Genomic DNA, 18,458 nt, shown 5'->3' with positions numbered 1-18,458 from the left:
TTGAGGATCTGGATACTGTAGACATAAAGATTGTTTCCTATAAAGTTATTTTCCTATTTCCTATCACCTTGCTGAGAACAATTGGGGAGCTGGGAGCCTTAAAATGCTGTCCTCTCTTCATTTGATACTTTGGAAGATGGGGTAACTTTAAGGCCTAGCCTTACCTTTGCTGCAAAGGTTAAGTCTATTTTTGATAGATCTTAGGAAATAATTCTTCCTTCTTTCATTCCCTCTCCTTCTTCTCCGGAGGAACATTTGCTGAATACACTTGATGTTTAAAGAGCTCTTTTCATTTATGTCACCAGGCCTCTGCAGTTCAGGAAAACCGACTCATTGTTTGTGACTTTTGGACAGCCTGGAAAAGACAAGAAGGTGACTTTTATGACTCTGAGTAGGTGGATTAAGTTGTCAATTTTTCTGGCTTTGCAAGGCTTTTTAGAATATCTTCCAGTTCAGGGATGGTCTACGAGAGGAATGGCCACCTCCTGGGTTGAATTCCAGTGAGTAACAATCTAGGAAATTCCTAGGGTGGCTACTTGGTCCTCAGAGCATACATTTGTCAAGCATTATGGCTTAATAATTTTTCTGTTTTGCATTTGAGTACCAATGTTTTGAACTCTGCATTACCCTTAGTCCATCTTGTCTTTGTCACAAACATTACATCCTGCCCACCTTCCCATCAGTCCTTTGGCAAGGGCTTGGCACCCAGGTTGGGTGCATGGGGCTAGCATTTATGGATCCTCCTGTTCTTTCTTCCTGTTGGAAGGTGACATCACCTTACTTTGTAATGACTGTCACAAGGACGCAATGGACTAAGGCTAATGAAGATTACCAATAAGTAACCAACGCATCACCATTCTTTCTGAATGTGCGTGGCTCATTCCGCAGGACTTGTTCTTTGTATGATTCCTGGATTTTCAGAAGCCCTTTGATGGCAGCACCCCCACACTGAAAATTGTTTCAGCACCACTGTACAAGGGTCAGTTGTCATGCTAATCTGCAGCGTAAATTTGCATTGAAGTAGTCTAACTCCCCAGGCTTTGTCTTTTGCTCAATTTGCCTTTGTGAGTTTTCTCTCAATCACTGTCGACTTACTTTGATCTTTCTTTCTTCTTTTACTTCACCTTCGCCTTCAGTGTATCTTTCGGCCCTCTTAAGAGACACACCCCCTTGTAGCCACTTCTATACTTCTGTCACCTAATTATTTTCCTATTCTTTCCCCTGTAACGTTGCTGATCCTAGCTATAGCATCACTATCCAGAATCTGTTCACCTGAGTTATGTTCCTCTTATCCCCACGCATCTAATAATCAGCTCTTGGTCTCCCTCCACCTCTCACGAGACATAGTCTGAGGCAGTGTCTCCATCTTGGAGAGACAATCCCTTGCACTTGTGTTGTTCTACTGGCACTGCCGGCTTGAGCTTTGGTCAGCAGTGGCAAAAGAAGGACTAATGGAAAGTGAATGTATACTGGAGCAACAGAGTGTATGGATTTATAAGAGCTTGATTAAATGAGAAAAAAGAGTTTAGTTGAGAGAAAAAATGCAACCTGGCCCATACGGGGATTGAACCCGCGACCGTGGCGTTATTAGCACCACGCTCTAACCAACTGAGCTAACCGGCCATGAGTACTAAATCTATCCTTTTTCCATGTAATGCAGATAGATAGAAGAGTTGGTCTCACTATCGCAATTCCTTCATACTTTTCTCCTTCCGCCCCCTGTCTGGATTTCAATAACAAGAGCTGTGGAGTGCTGCACGCCAGCCTCAGTGCCTCTTCTTTCACTCAATCTCACTGTGTGCTGTGATATCTTTGTAACATCGCTTGTTGCCGGAAAAAAAGGAAAGGATGGATAGTATTTTTATTCTTTTACAACAAAACCCAAAATGCATCGGCTTGCTTGCTCATTAAGTTTACAAGGCCAGCTGCTTTTGAGATATTATAATTATAGTGGTTATTCGGCGTTGGAGGTAAGAGAGTTTTTTTTAGGTCTGGCCGTTCCTTCTGCTTCAAATTACTTGAGCCCCTGTCAACAAAGTAACAACAAAACATAGCCAACGGTTCGTTGCTCAAGCCTTCCCTACTGCGCCTTCCCATGTCTCTCCTGCCGACCACAGTGCAGGAAATCTGAGTTTGCATTTGCGCGAAGAGACGTACAACACAAGAAGGCGCGCTTTTGTGCGCCGGGCACCACCCGGCCTGTGCATTCCTCACTGTCGTGAGATCAGTTTACTCAGCAGAGCATGACGCTGCAATTGGTTAGTAGGGCAGGCCTGACCAGAATAGTATATTTGGGGTCATGTATTTGATTGCATTTTTAAAACAATAACAGAACTTAACTGCAATGTTTAAATAGGTCTAGACATATTTAAACAGTGTCAATTTAATAGAAGAATTGTGGACAATTCAGAGGGGAGGCACCAATGTTTTTTTTTCCCATTGGGTGGATGCGGCATTAAAGAGTTTGAAGACCACTGGTCTAAGTGGACACTAATATACCTGGATGCTCCTGAATCCTCGCAACAGATGCCAGCAAACCTGGCTGGAGAGCTACTGTGTTGGACTGATCCTGTCGATTCAAGTGGTCTTTCCTAGAGAGTCGGAGGTCATGGAAATAGATGGAGTTGATGGTAATCTTCAGGGCTTTGAAGTTTTCCCATCATCATCTGTCTCAAAAAAATGTGCTAGTAAAGACAGAGAATAAGGTAGCTGTCTTTTACATTAACCAACAGTGAAGCATGCATTCAAAATCCCTCAATGCAATAGCAGAACAATTGGCTTATTGGGCAGAGATCAACCTGTTGCACACGTCGGCAGTACACATCAAGGGCACCGACAATGTGATGGCAGACAGCTGGAGGTTTCCAAATTTGCTGGAGTTGACGTTATCCAGGTCGTTGTTTTGAGAGATATGCCGAGAGTTTGTGAAACCCTTTCTGGATCTCTTTTCAAACCAGGACAATGCTCATCTTTGTCGATTCTGATCCAGGCTTCCGGAACAAGGAGCCTAGGTAGTGGACGTATTGGTGATAAAGTGGCTGAGAAGTCTCCTTTATACATTCCCCCACTTTTTATTGATCCAGATGGTTCTCTTCAAGTCTCAGCAGGGGGAGGGAACCTTATTCTTGTGGGCCCTTATTGGCCAGAGATGTCATGGTTTCCTCTTCTGAACCCCTGGCTCTTCTACCTCCTTGGGTACTGCTCAAGTGTGTCTCTCTCAGAACGTCGTCCCTGACCTTCTTGCTCCAACTCACTCTATCGCTTTGGAGGTTGAGAAGTCTGGACTGCTAGCAAAGGGTCTTTCCTCTTCCTTAGTGGAGTTAATTCAGCACTCCAGCAGGCCTTCTACTTCGAAGTCTTACTCAAAGAACTGGAAGTCTTTTGAGACGTGATGTTCTGCTCATGATCTTTTGGCACCTACCTGTAGTTTGTCTGCTATTTTGCATTTTCTTCTGAATGGGTTTCACTTGAATCTCTTTCCACTCTGAAAGCTCATTGCTTTGCGATAAAGGTTTTTAGGGACTTTTCTGTACCTTCGTCGATGTTACAATCTTTGGTGTCTAGACTGTTCTGATCTTTTGTCAATTGGAAGACCAGTTGAAAAATCCCTTTTCTCCAACTCAGATTCTTCCTACTCTTTTATAGGCTTTGCAATTTTATCTCTTTGAGGATCTGGATACTGTAGACATAAAGATTGTTTCCTATAAAATTATTTTCCTATTTCCTATCACCTTGCTGAGAACAATTGGGGAGCTGGGAGCCTTAAAATGCTGTCCTCTCTTCATTTGATACTTTGGAAGATGGGGTAACTTTAAGGCCTAGCCTTATCTTTGCTGCAAAGGTTAAGTCTATTTTTGATAGATCTTAGGAAATAATTCTTCCTTCTTTCATTCCCTCTCCTTCCTCTCCGGAGGAACATTTGCTGAATACACTTGATGTTTAAAGAGCTCTTTTCATTCATGTCACCAGGCCTCTGCAGTTCAGGAAAACCGACTCCTTGTTTGTGACTTTTGGACAGCCTGGAAAAGACAAGAAGGTGACTTTTATGACTCTGAGTAGGTGGATTAAGTTGTCAATTTTTCTGGCTTTGCAAGGCTTTTTAGAATATCTTCCAGTTCAGGAATGGTCTACGAGAGGAATGGCCACCTCCTGGGTTGAATTCCAGTGAGTAACAATCTAGGAAATTCCTAGGGTGGCTACTTGGTCCTCAGAGCATACATTTGTCAAGCATTATGGCTTAATAATTTTTCTGTTTTGCATTTGAGTACCAATGTTTTGAACTCTGCATTACCCTTAGTCCATCTTGTCTTTGTCACAAACATTACATCCTGCCCACCTTCCCATCAGTCCTTTGGCAAGGGCTTGGCACCCAGGTTGGGTGCATGGGGCTAGCATTTAAGGATCCTCCTGTTCTTTCTTCCTGTTGGAAGGTGACATCACCTTACTTTGTAATGACTGTCACAAGGACGCAATGGACTAAGGCTAATGAAGATTACCAATAAGTAACCAACGCATCACCACTCTTTCTGAATGTGCGTGGCTCATTCCGCAGGACTAGTTCTTTGTATGATTCCTGGATTTTCAGAAGCCCTTTGATGGCAGCACCCCCACACTGAAAATTGTTTCAGCACCACTGTACAAGGGTCAGTTGTCATGCTCATCTGCGGCATCAATTTGCATTGAAGCAGTCTAACTCCCCAGGCCTTGTCTTTTGCTCAATTTGCCTTTGTGAGTTTTCTCTCAATCACTGTCGACTTCCTTTGATCTTTCTTTCTTCTTTCACTTCACCTTCGCCTTCAGTGTATCTTTCGGCCCTCTTAAGAGACACACCCCCTTGTAGCCACTTCTATACTTCTGTCACCTAATTATTTTCCTATCCTTTCCCCTGTAACGTTGCTGATCCTAGCTATAGCATCACTATCCAGAATCTGTTCACCTGAGTTATGTTCCTCTTATCCCCACACATCTAATAATCAGCTCTTGGTCTCCCTCCACCTCTCACGAGACATAGTCTGAGGCAGTGTCTCCATCTTGGAGAGACAATCCCTTGCACTTGTGTTGTTCTACTGGCGCTGCCGGCTTGAGCTTTGGTCAGCAGTGGCAAAAGAAGGACTAATGGAAAGTGAACGTATACTGGAGCAACAGAGTGTATGGATTTATAAGAGCTTGATTAAATGAGAAAAAAAGAGTTTAGTTGAGAGAAAAAACGCAACCTGGCCCGTACGGGGATCAAACCCGCGACCTTGACGTTATTAGCACCACACTCTAACCAACTGAGCTAACCGGACAGGAGTACTACAGGTATCCTTTTTTCATGAAATGCAGATAGATAGAAGAGTTGGTCTCACTATCGCAATTCCTTCATACTTTTCTCCTTCCGCCCCCTGTCTGGATTACAATAACAAGAGCTGTGGAGTGCTGCACGCCAGCCTCAGTGCCTCTTCTTTCACTCAATCTCACTGTGTGCTGTGATATCTTTGTAACATCGCTTGTTGCTGGAAAAAAAGGAAAGGATGGATAGTATTTTTATTCTTTTACAACAAAACCCAAAATGCATCGGCTTGCTTGGTCATTAAGTTTACAAGGCCAGCTGCTTTTGAGATATTATAATTATAGTGGTTATTCGGCGTTGGAGGTAAGAGAGTTTTTTTTAGGTCTGGCCGTTCCTTCTGCTTCAAATTACTTGAGCTCATGTCAACAAAGTAACAACAAAACATAGCCAACGGTTCGTTGCTCAAGCCTTCCCTACTGCGCCTTCCCATGTCTCTCCTGCCGACCACAGTGCAGGAAATCTGAGTTTGCATTTGCGCGAAGAGACGTACAACACAAGAAGGCGCGCTTTTGTGCGCCGGGCACCACCCGGCCTGTGCATTCCTCACTGTTGTGAGATCAGTTTACTCAGCAGAGCATGACGCTGCAATTGGTTAGTAGGGCAGGTCTGACCAGAATAGTATATTTGGGGTAATGTATTTGATTGCATTTTTAAAACAGTAACAGAACTTAACTGCAATGTTTAAATAGGTCTAGACATATTTAAACAGTGTCAATTTAATAGAAGAATTGTGGACAATTCAGAGGGGAGGCACCAATGTTTTTTTTTCCCATTGGGTGGATGCGGCATTAAAGAGTTTGAAGACCACTGGTCTAAGTGGACACTAATATACCTGGATGCTCCTAAATCCTCGCAACAGATGCCAGCAAACCTGGCTGGAGAGCTACTGTGTTGGACTGATCCTGTCGATTCAAGTGGTCTTTCCTAGAGAGTCGGAGGTCATGGAAATAGATGGAGTTGATGGTAATCTACAGGGCTTTGAAGTTTTCCCATCATCATCTGTCTCAAAAAAATGTGCTAGTAAAGACAGAGAATAAGGTAGCTGTCTTTTACATTAACCAACAGTGAAGCATGCATTCAAAATCCCTCAATGCAATAGCAGAACAATTGGGTTATTGGGCAGCGATCAACCTGTTGCACATGTCGGCAGTACACATCAAGGGCACCGACAATGTGATGGCAGACAGCTGAAGGTTTCCAAATTTGCTGGAGTTGACGTTATCCAGGTCGTTGTTTTGAGAGATATGCCGAGAGTTTGTGAAACCCTTTCTGGATCTCTTTTCAAACAAGGACAATGCTCATCTTTGTCGATTCTGATTCAGGCTTCCGGAACAAGGAGCCTAGGTAGTGGACGTATTGGTGATAAAGTGGCTGAGAAGTCTCCTTTGTACATTCCCCCCCTTTTTATTGATCCAGATGGTTCTCTTCAAGTCTCAGCAGGGGGGAGGGAACTTTATTCTTGTGGGCCCTTATTGGCCAGAGTTGTCATGGTTTCCTCTTCTGAACCCCTGGCTCTTTTACTTCCTTGGGTACTGCTCAAGTGTGTCTCTCTCAGAACGTCGTCCCTGACCTTCTTGCTCCAACTCACTCTATCGCTTTGGAGGTTGAGAAGTCTGCACTGCTAGCAAAGGGTCTTTCCTCTTCCTTAGTGGAGTTAATTCAGCACTCCAGCAGGCCTTCTACTTCGAAGTCTTACTCAAAGAACTGGAAGTCTTTTGAGACGTGATGTTCAGCTCATGATCTTTTGGCACCTACCTGTAGTTTGTCTGCTATTTTGCATTTTCTTCTGAATGGGTTTCACTTGAATCTCTTTCCACTCTGAAAGCTCATTGCTTTGCGATAAAGGTTTTTATGGACTTTTCTGTACCTTCGTCGATGTTACAGTCTTTGGTGTCTAGACTGTTCTGATCTTTTGTCAATTGTAAGACCAGTTGAAAAATCCCTTTTCTCCAACTCAGAATCTTCTTACTCTTTTATAGGCTTTGCAATTTTATCTCTTTGAGGATCTGGATACTGTAGACATAAAGATTGTTTCCTATAAAGTTATTTTCCTATTTCCTATCACCTTGCTGAGAACAATTGGGGAGCTGGGAGCCTTAAAATGCTGTCCTCTCTTCATTTGATACTTTGGAAGATATGGTAACTTTAAGGCCTAGCCTTACCTTTGCTGCAAAGGTTAAGTCTATTTTTGATAGATCTTAGGAAATAATTCTTCCTTCTTTCATTCCCTCTCCTTCCTCTCCGGAGGAACATTTTCTGAATACACTTGATGTTTAAAGAGCTCTTTTCTTTTATGTCACCAGGCCTCTGCAGTTCAGGAAAACCGACTCCTTGTTTGTGACTTTTGGACAGCCTGGAAAAGACAAGAAGGTGACTTTTATGACTCTGAGTAGGTGGATTAAGTTGTCAATTTTTCTGGCTTTGCAAGGCTTTTTAGAATATCTTCCAGTTCAGGGATGGTCTACGAGAGGAATGGCCACCTCCTGGGTTGAATTCCAGTGAGTAACAATCTAGGAAATTCCTAGGGTGGCTACTTGGTCCTCAGAGCATACATTTGTCAAGCATTATGGCTTAATAATTTTTCTGTTTTGCATTTGAGTACCAATGTTTTGAACTCTGCATTACCCTTAGTCCATCTTGTCTTTGTCACAAACATTACATCCTGCCCACCTTCCCATCAGTCCTTTGGCAAGGGCTTGGCACCCAGGTTGGGTGCATGGGGCTAGCATTTAAGGATCCTCCTGTTCTTTCTTCCTGTTGGAAGGTGACATCACCTTACTTTGTAATGACTGTCACAAGGACGCACTGGACTAAGGCTAATGAAGATTACCAATAAGTAACCAACGCATCACCATTCTTTCTGAATGTGCGTGGCTCATTCCGCAGGACTTGTTCTTTGTATGATTCCTGGATTTTCAGAAGCCCTTTGATGGCAGCACCCCCACAATGAAAATTGTTTCAGCACCACTGTACAAGGGTCAGTTGATATGCTCATCTGCGGCGTAAATTTGCATTGAAGTAGTCTAACTCCCCAGGCCTTGTCTTTTGCTCAATTTGCCTTTGTGAGTTTTCTGTCAATCACTGTCGACTTCCTTTGATCTTTCTTTCTTCTTTTACTTCACCTTCGACTTCAGTGTATCTTTCGGCCCTCTTAAGAGACACACCCCCTTGTAGCCACTTCTATACTTCTGTCACCTAATTATTTTCCTATCCTTTCCCCTGTAACGTTGCTGATCCTAGCTATAGCATCACTATCCAGAATCTGTTCACCTGAGTTATGTTCCTCTTATCCCCACGCATCTAATAATCAGCTCTTGGTCTCCCTCCACCTCTCACGAGACATAGTCTGAGGCAGTGTCTCCATCTTGGAGAGACAATCCCTTGCACTTGTGTTGTTCTACTGGCGCTGCCGGCTTGAGCTTTGGTCAGCAGTGGCAAAAGAAGGACTAATGGAAAGTGAACGTATACTGGAGCAACAGAGTGTATGGATTTATAAGAGCTTGATTAAATGAGAAAAAAAGAGTTTAGTTGAGAGAAAAAATGCAACCTGGCCCGTACGGGGATCAAACCCACGACCTTGACGTTATTAGCACCACGCTCTAACCAACTGAGCTAACCGGACATGAGTATTGCAGATATCCTTTTTTCATGAAATGCAGAGAGATAGAAGAGTTGGTCTTACTATCGCAATTCCTTCATACTTTTCTCCTTCCGCCCCCTGTCTGGATTACAATAACAAGAGCTGTGGAGTGCTGCACGCCAGCCTCAGTGCCTCTTCTTTCACTCAATCTCACTGTGTGCTGTGATATCTTTGTAACATCGCTTGTTGCCGGAAAAAAAGGAAAGGATGGATAGTATTTTTATTCTTTTACAACAAAACCCAAAATGCATCTGCTTGCTTGCTCATTAAGTTTACAAGGCCAGCTGCTTTTGAGATATTATAATTATAGTGGTTATTCGGCGTTGGAGGTAAGAGAGTTTTTTTTAGGTCTGGCCGTTCCTTCTGCTTCAAATTACTTGAGCTCATGTCAACAAAGTAACAACAAAACATAGCCAACGGTTCGTTGCTCAAGCCTTCCCTACTGCGCCTTCCCATGTCTCTCCTGCCGACCACAGTGCAGGAAATCTGAGTTTGCATTTGCGCGAAGAGACGTACAACACAAGAAGGCGCGCTTTCGTGCGCCGGGCACCACCCGGCCTGTGCATTCCTCACTGTCGTGAGATCAGTTTACTCAGCAGAGCATGACGCTGCAATTGGTTAGTAGGGCAGGCCTGACCAGAATAGTATACTGTATTTGAGGTCATGTATTTGATTGCATTTTTAAAACAGTAACAGAACTTAACTGCAATGTTTAAATAGGTCTAGACATATTTAAACAGTGTCAATTTAATAGAAGAATTGTGGACAATTCAGAGGGGAGGCACCAATGTTTTTTTTTCCCATTGGGTGGATGCAGCATTAAAGAGTTTGAAGACCACTGGTCTAAGTGGACACTAATACACCTGGATGCTCCTGAATTCCTCGCAACAGATGCCAGCAAACCTGGCTGGAGAGCTACTGTGTTGGACTGATCCTGTCGATTCAAGTGGTCTTTCCTAGAGAGTCGGAGGTCATGGAAATAGATGGAGTTGATGGTAATCTTCAGGGCTTTGAAGTTTTCCCATCATCATCTGTCTCAAAAAAATGTGCTAGTAAAGACAGAGAATAAGGTAGCTGTCTTTTACATTAACCAACAGTGAAGCATGCATTCAAAATCCTTCAATGCAATAGCAGAACAATTGGGTTATTGGGCAGAGATCAACCTGTTGCACACGTCGGCAGTACACATCAAGGGCACCGACAATGTGATGGCAGACAGCTGGAGGTTTCCAAATTTGCTGGAGTTGACGTTATCCAGGTCGTTGTTTTGAGAGATATGCCGAGAGTTTGTGAAACCCTTTCTGGATCTCTTTTCAAACAAGGACAATGCTCATCTTTGTCGATTCTGATCCAGGCTTCCGGAACAAGGAGCCTAGGTAGTGGACGTATTGGTGATAAAGTGGCTGAGAAGTCTCCTTTATACATTCCCCCACTTTTTATTGATCCAGATGGTTCTCTTCAAGTCTCAGAAGGGGCGAGGGAACTTTATTCTTGTGGGCCCTTATTGGCCAGAGATGTCATGGTTTCCTCTTCTGAACCCTGGCTCTTCTACCTCATTGGGTACTGCTCAAGTGTGTCTCTCTCAGAACGTCGTCCCTGACCTTCTTGCTCCAACTCACTCTATCGCTTTGGAGGTTGAGAAGTCTGGACTGCTAGCAAAGGGTCTTTCCTCTTCCTTAGTGTAGTTAATTCAGCACTCCAGCAGGCCTTCTACTTCGAAGTCTTACTCAAAGAACTGGAAGTCTTTTGAGACGTGATGTTCTGCTCATGATCTTTTGGCACCTACCTGTAGTTTGTCTGCTATTTTGCATTTTCTTCTGAATGGGTTTCACTTGAATCTCTTTCCACTCTGAAAGCTCATTGCTTTGCGATAAAGGTTTTTAGGGACTTTTCTGTACCTTCGTCGATGTTACAATCTTTGGTGTCTAGACTGTTCTGATCTTTTGTCAATTGTAAGACCAGTTGAAAAATCCCTTTTCTCCAACTCAGAATCTTCCTACTCTTTTATAGGCTTTGCAATTTTATCTCTTTGAGGATCTGGATACTGTAGACATAAAGATTGTTTCCTATAAAGTTATTTTCCTATTTCCTATCAACTTGCTGAGAACAATTGGGGAGCTGGGAGCCTTAAAATGCTGTCCTCTCTTCATTTGATACTTTGGAAGATGGGGTAACTTTAAGGCCTAGCCTTACCTTTGCTGCAAAGGTTAAGTCTATTTTTGATAGATCTTAGTAAATAATTCTTCCTTCTTTCATTCCCTCTCCTTCCTCTCCGGAGGAACATTTGCTGAATACACTTGATGTTTAAAGAGCTCTTTTCATTCATGTCACCAGGCCTCTGCAGTTCAGGAAAACCGACTCCTTGTTTGTGACTTTTGGACAGCCTGGAAAAGACAAGAAGGTGACTTTTATGACTCTGAGTAGGTGGATTAAGTTGTCAATTTTTCTGGCTTTGCAAGGCTTTTTAGAATATCTTCCAGTTCAGGCATGGTCTACGAGAGGAATGGCCACCTCCTGGGTTGAATTCCAGTGAGTAACAATCTAGGAAATTCCTAGGGTGGCTACTTGGTCCTCAGAGCATTCATTTGTCAAGCATTATGGCTTAATAATTTTTCTGTTTTGCATTTGAGTACCAATGTTTTGAACTCTGCATTACCCTTAGTCCATCTTGTCTTTGTCACAAACATTACATCATGCCCACCTTCCCATCAGTCCTTTGGCAAGGGCTTGGCACCCAGGTTGGGTGCATGGGGCTAGCATTTAAGGATCCTCCTGTTCTTTCTTCCTGTTGGAAGGTGACATCACCTTACTTTGTAATGACTGTCACAAGGACGCAATGGACAAAGGCTAATGAAGATTACCAATAAGTAACCAACGCATCACCACTCTTTCTGAATGTGCGTAGCTCATTCCGCAGGACTAGTTCTTTGTATGATTCCTGGATTTTCAGAAGCCCTTTGATGGCAGCACCCCCACACTGAAAATTGTTTCAGCACCACTGTACAAGGGTCAGTTGTCATGCTCATCTGCGGCGTAAATTTGCATTGAAGTAGTCTAACTCCCCAGGCCTTGTCTTTTGCTCAATTTGCCTTTGTGAGTTTTCTCTCAATCACTGTCGACTTCCTTTGATCTTTCTTTCTTCTTTTACTTCACCTTCACCTTCAGTGTATCTTTCGGCCCTCTTAAGAGACACACCCCCTTGTAGCCACTTCTATACTTCTGTCACCTAATTATTTTCCTATCCTTTCCCCTGTAACGTTGCTGATCCTAGCTATAGCATCACTATCCAGAATCTGTTCACCTGAGTTATGTTCCTCTTATCCCCACGCATCTAATAATCAGCTCTTGGTCTCCCTCCACCTCTCACGAGACATAGTCTGAGGCAGTGTCTCCATCTTGGAGAGACAATCCCTTGCACTTGTGTTGTTCTACTGGCGCTGCCGGCTTGAGCTTTGGTCAGCAGTGGCAAAAGAAGGACTAATGGAAAGTGAACGTATACTGGAGCAACAGAGTGTATGGATTTATAAGAGCTTGATTAAATGATAAAAAAAGAGTTTAGTTGAGAGAAAAAATGCAACCTGGCCCGTACGGGAATCAAACTCGCGACCTTGGCGCCATTAGCACCACGCTCTAACCAACGGAGTTAACCGGCCATGAGTCATACAGATATCCTTTTTCCTTGAAATGCAGATAGATAGAAGAGTTGGTCTTACTATCGCAATTCCTTCATACTTTTCTCCTTCCGCCCCCTGTCTGGATTACAATAACAAGAGCTGTGGAGTGCTGCACGCCAGCCTCAGTGCCTCTTCTTTCACTCAATCTCACTGTGTGCTGTGATATCTTTGTAACATCGCTTGTTGCCGGAAAAAAAGGAAAGGATGGATAGTATTTTTATTCTTTTACAACAAAACCCAAAATGCATAGGCTTGCTTGCTCATTAAGTTTACAAGGCCAGCTGCTTTTGAGATATTATAATGATAGTGGTTATTCGGCGTTGGAGGTAAGAGAGATTTTTTTAGGTCTGGCCGTTCCTTCTGCTTCAAATTACTTGAGCTCATGTCAACAAAGTAACAACAAAACATAGCCAACGGTTCGTTGCTCAAGCCTTCCCTACTGCGCCTTCCCATGTCTCTGCTGCCGACCACAGTGCAGGAAATCTGAGTTTGCATTTGCGCGAAGAGACGTACAACACAAGAAGGTGCGCTTTTGTGCGCTGGGCACCGCCCGGCCTGTGCATTCCTCACTGTCGTGAGATCAGTTTACTCAGCAGAACATGACGCTGCAATTGGTTAGTAGGGCAGGCCTGACCAGAATAGTATATTTGGGGTCATGTATTTGATTGCATTTTTAAAACAGTAACAGAACTTAACTGCAATATTTAAATAGGTCTAGACATATTTAAACAGTGTCAATTTAATAGAAGAATTGTGGACAATTCAGAGGGGAGGCACCAATGTTTTTTTTTCCCATTGGGTGGATGCGGCATTAAAGAGTTTGAAGACCACTGGTCTAAGTGGACACTAATATACCTGGATGCTCCTGAATCCTCGCAACAGATGCCAGCAAACCTGGCTGGAGAGCTACTGTGTTGGACTGATCCTGTCGATTCAAGTGGTCTTTCCTAGAGAGTCGGAGGTCATGGATATAGATGTAATTGATGGTAATCTACAGGGCTTTGAAGTTTTCCCATCATCATCTGTCTCAAAAAAATGTGCTAGTAAAGACAGAGAATAAGGTAGCTGTCTTTTACATTAACCAACAGTGAAGCATGCATTCAAAATCCCTCAATGCAATAGCAGAACAATTGGGTTATTGGGCAGAGATCAACCTGTTGCACACGTGGGCAGTACACATCACGGGCACCGACAATGTGATGGCAGACAGCTGGAGGTTTCCAAATTTGCTGGAGTTGACGTTATCCAGGTCGTTGTTTTGAGAGATATGCCGAGAGTTTGTGAAACCCTTTCTGGATCTCTTTTCAAACAAGGACAATGCTCATCTTTGTCGATTCTGATCCAGGCTTCCGGAACAAGGAGCCTAGGTAGTGGACGTATTGGTGATAAAGTGGCTGAGAAGTCTCCTTTATACATTCCCCCACTTTTTATTGATCCAGATGGTTCTCTTCAAGTCTCAGCAGCGGGGAGGGAACTTTATTCTTGTGGGCCCTTATTGGCCAGAGATGTCATGGTTTCCTCTTCTGAACCCCTGGCTCTTCTACCTCCTTGAGTACTGCTCAAGTGTGTCTCTGTCAGAACGTCGTCCCTGACCTTCTTGCTCCAACTCACTCTATCGCTTTGGAGGTTGAGAAGTCTGGACTGCTAGCAAAGGGTCTTTCATCTTCCTTAGTGGAGTTAATTCAGCACTCCAGCATGCCTTCTACTTCGAAGTCTTACTCAAAGAACTGGAAGTCTTTTGAGACGTGATGTTCTGCTCATGATCTTTTGGCACCTACCTGTAGTTTGTCTGCTATTTTGCATTTTCTTCTGAATGGGTTTCACTTGAATCTCTTTCCACTCTGAAAGCTCATTGCTTTGCGATAAAGGTTTTTAGGGACTTTTCTGTACCTTCGTCGATGTTACAGTCTTTGGTGTCTAGACTGTTCTGATCTTTTGTCAATTGTAAGACCAGTTTAAAAATCCCTTTTCTCCAACTCAGAATCTTCCTACTCTTTTATAGGCTTTGCAATTTTATCTCTTTGAGGATCTGGATACTGTAGACATAAAGATTGTTTCCTATAAAGTTATTTTCCTATTTCCTATCACCTTGCTGAGAACAATTGGGGAGCAGGGAGCCTTAAAATGCTGTCCTCTCTTCATTTGATACTTTGGAAGATGGGGTAACTTTAAGGCCTAGCCTTACCTTTGCTGCAAAGGTTAAGTCTATTTTTGATAGATCTTAGGAAATAATTCTTCCTTCTTTCATTCCCTCTCCTTCCTCTCCGGAGGAACATTTGCTGAATACACTTGATGTTTAAAGAGCTCTTTTCATTCATGTCACCAGGCCTCTGCAGTTCAGGAAAACCGACTCCTTGTTTGTGACTTTTGGACAGCCTGGAAAAGACAAGAAGGTGACTTTTATGACTCTGAGTAGGTGGATTAAGTTGTCAATTTTTCTGGCTTTGCAAGGCTTTTTAGAATATCTTCCAGTTCAGGGATGGTCTACGAGAGGAATGGCCACCTCCTGGGTTGAATTCCAGTGAGTAACAATCTAGGAAATTCCTAGGGTGGCTACTTGGTCCTCAGAGCATACATTTGTCAAGCATTATGGCTTAATAATTTTTCTGTTTTGCATTTGAGTACCAATGTTTTGAACTCTGCATTACCCTTAGTCCATCTTGTCTTTGTCACAAACATTACATCCTGCCCACCTTCCCATCAGTCCTTTGGCAAGGGCTTGGCACCCAGGTTGGGTGCATGGGGCTAGCATTTAAGGATCCTCCTGTTCTTTCTTCCTGTTGGAAGGTCACATCACCTTACTTTGTAATGACTGTCACAAGGACGCAATGGACTAAGGCTAATGAAGATCACCAATAAGTAACCAACGCATCACCACTCTTTCTGAATGTGCGTGGCTCATTCCGCAGGACTAGTTCTTTGTATTATTCCTGGATTTTCAGAAGCCCTTTGATGGCAGCACCCCCACACTGAAAATTGTTTCAGCACCACTGTACAAGGGTCAGTTGTCATGCTCATCTGCGGCGTAAACTTGCATTGAAGTAGTCTAACTCCCCAGGCCTTGTCTTTTGCTCAATTTTCCTTTGTGAGTTTTCTCTCAATCACTGTCGACTTCCTTTGATCTTTCTTTCTTCTTTCACTTCACCTTCGCCTTCAGTGTGTCTTTCGGCCCTCTTAAGAGACACACCCCCTTGTAGCCACTTCTATACTTCTGTCACCTAATTATTTTCCTATCCTTTCCCCTGTAACGTTGCTGATCCTAGCTATAGCATCACTATCCAGAATCTGTTCACCTGAGTTATGTTCCTCTTATCCCCATGCATCTAATAATCAGCTCTTGGTCTCCCTCCACCTCTCACGAGACATAGTCTGAGGCAGTGTCTCCATCTTGGAGAGACAATCCCTTGCACTTGTGTTGTTCTACTGGCGCTGCCGGCTTGAGCTTTGGTCAGCAGTGGCAAAAGAAGGACTAATGGAAAGTGAACGTATACTGGAGCAACAGAGTGTATGGATTTATAAGAGCTTGATTAAATGAGAAAAAAAGAGTTTAGTTAAGAGAAAAAATGCAACCTGGCCCGTACGGGGATCGAACCCGCGACCTTGGCGTTATTAGCACCACGCTCTAACCAACTGAGCTAACCTGCCATGATTTCTAAAATATCCTTTTTCCATGAAATGCAGATAGATAGAAGAGTTGGTCTCACTATCGCAATTCCTTCATACTTTTCTCCTTCCGCCCCCTGTCTGGATTACAATAACAAGAGCTGTGGAGTGCTGCACGCCAGCCTCAGTGCCTCTTCTTTCACTCAATCTCACTGTGTGCTGTGATATCTTTGTAACATCGCTTGTTGCCGGAAAAAAAGGAAAGGATGGATAGTATTTTTATTCTTTTACAACAAAACCCAAAATGCATTGGCTTGCTTGCTCATTAAGTTTACAAGGCCAGCTGCTTTTGAGATATTATAATTATAGTGGTTATTCGGCGTTGGAGGTAAGAGAGTTTTTTTTAGGTCTGGCCGTTCCTTCTGCTTCAAATTACTTGAGCTCATGTCAACAAAGTAACAACAAAACATACCCAACGGTTCGTTGCTCAAGCCTTCCCTACTGCGCCTTCCCATGTCTCTCCTGCCGACCACAGTGCAGGAAATCTGAGTTTGCATTTGCGCGAAGAGACGTACAACACAAGAAGGCGAGCTTTCGTGCGCCGGGCACCACCCGGCCTGTGCATTCCTCACTGTCGTGAGATCAGTTTACTCAGCAGAGCATGACGCTGCAATTGGTTAGTAGGGCAGGCCTGACCAGAATAGTATATTTGGGGTCATGTATTTGATTACATTTTTAAAACAGTAACAGAACTTAACTGCAATGTTTAAATAGGTCTAGACATATTTAAACAGTGTCAATTTAATAGAAGAATTGTGGACAATTCAGAGGGGAGGCACCAATGTTTTTTTTTCCCATTGGGTGGATGCGGCATTAAAGAGTTTGAAGACCACTGGTCTAAGTGGACACTAATACACCTGGATGCTCCTGAATTCCTCGCAACAGATGCCAGCAAACCTGGCTGGAGAGCTACTGTGTTGGACTGATCCTGTCGATTCAAGTGGTCTTTCCTAGAGAGTCGGAGGTCATGGAAATAGATGGAGTTGATGGTAATCTTCAAGGCTTTGAAGTTTTCCCATCATCATCTGTCTCAAAAAAATGTGCTAGTAAAGACAGAGAATAAGGTAGCTGTCTTTTACATTAACCAACAGTGAAGCATGCATTCAAAATCCCTCAATGCAATAGCAGAACAATTGGGTTATTGGGCAGAGATCAACCTGTTGCACACGGCGGCAGTACACATCAAGAGCACCGACAATGTGATGGCAGACAGCTGGAGGTTTCCAAATTTGCTGGAGTTGACGTTATCCAGGTCATTGTTTTGAGAGATATGCCGAGAGTTTGTGAAACCCTTTCTGGATCTCTTTTCAAACAAGGACAATGCTCATCTTTGTCGATTCTGATCCAGGCTTCCGGAACAAGGAGCCTAGGTAGTGGACGTATTGGTGATAAAGTGGCTGAGAAGTCTCCTTTATACATTCCCCCACTTTTTATTGATCCAGATGGTTCTCTTCAAGTCTCAGCAGGGGGGAGGGAACTTTATTCTTGTGGGCCCTTATTGGCCAGAGATGTCATGGTTTCCTCTTCTGAACCCCTGGCTCTTCTACCTCCTTGGGTACTGCTCAAGTGTGTCTCTCTCAGAACGTCGTCCCTGACCTTCTTGCTCCAACTCACTCTATCGCTTTGGAGGTTGAGAAGTCTGGACTGCTAGCAAAGGGTCTTTCCTCTTCCTTAGTGGAATTAATTCAGCACTCCAGCAGGCCTTCTACTTCGAAGTCTTACTCAAAGAACTGGAAGTCTTTTGAGACGTGATGTTCTGCTCATGATCTTTTGGCACCTACCTGTAGTTTGTCTGCTATTTTGCATTTTCTTCTGAATGGGTTTCACTTGAACCTCTTTCCACTCTGAAAGCTCATTGCTTTGCGATAAAGGTTTTTAGGGACTTTTCTGTACCTTCGTCGATGTTACAGTCTTTGGTGTCTAGACTGTTCTGATCTTTTGTCAATTGTAAGACCAGTTGAAAAATCCCTTTCTCCAACTCAGAATCTTCCTACTCTTTTATAGGCTTTGCAATTTTATCTCTTTGAGGATCTGGATACTGTAGACATAAAGATTGATTCCTATAAAGTTATTTTCCTATTTCCTATCACCTTGCTGAGAACAATTGGGGAGCTGGGAGCCTCAAAATGCTGTCCTCTCTTCATTTGAT

General features: G+C 43.4%; 2 non-coding genes across 2 annotated transcripts; both read right to left on the bottom strand.

Annotated features, from left to right (window-relative positions):
- Window positions 1-1,549: 1,549 nt before the first annotated feature.
- Window positions 1,550-1,623, bottom strand: TRNAI-AAU (transfer RNA isoleucine (anticodon AAU)). The gene has a single exon. It is a non-coding gene; the product is annotated as a tRNA-Ile (tRNA).
- Window positions 1,624-16,217: 14,594 nt separating this feature from the next.
- Window positions 16,218-16,291, bottom strand: TRNAI-AAU (transfer RNA isoleucine (anticodon AAU)). The gene has a single exon. It is a non-coding gene; the product is annotated as a tRNA-Ile (tRNA).
- Between the last annotated feature and the right edge of the window lie 2,167 nt (window positions 16,292-18,458).

Source organism: Pleurodeles waltl, chromosome 12 (genome assembly GCF_031143425.1).
Source record: "Pleurodeles waltl isolate 20211129_DDA chromosome 12, aPleWal1.hap1.20221129, whole genome shotgun sequence".
In the NCBI taxonomy this organism is placed as follows: Eukaryota; Metazoa; Chordata; class Amphibia; order Caudata; family Salamandridae; genus Pleurodeles; species Pleurodeles waltl.
This window is presented reverse-complemented; position numbering and strand designations above follow the sequence as displayed.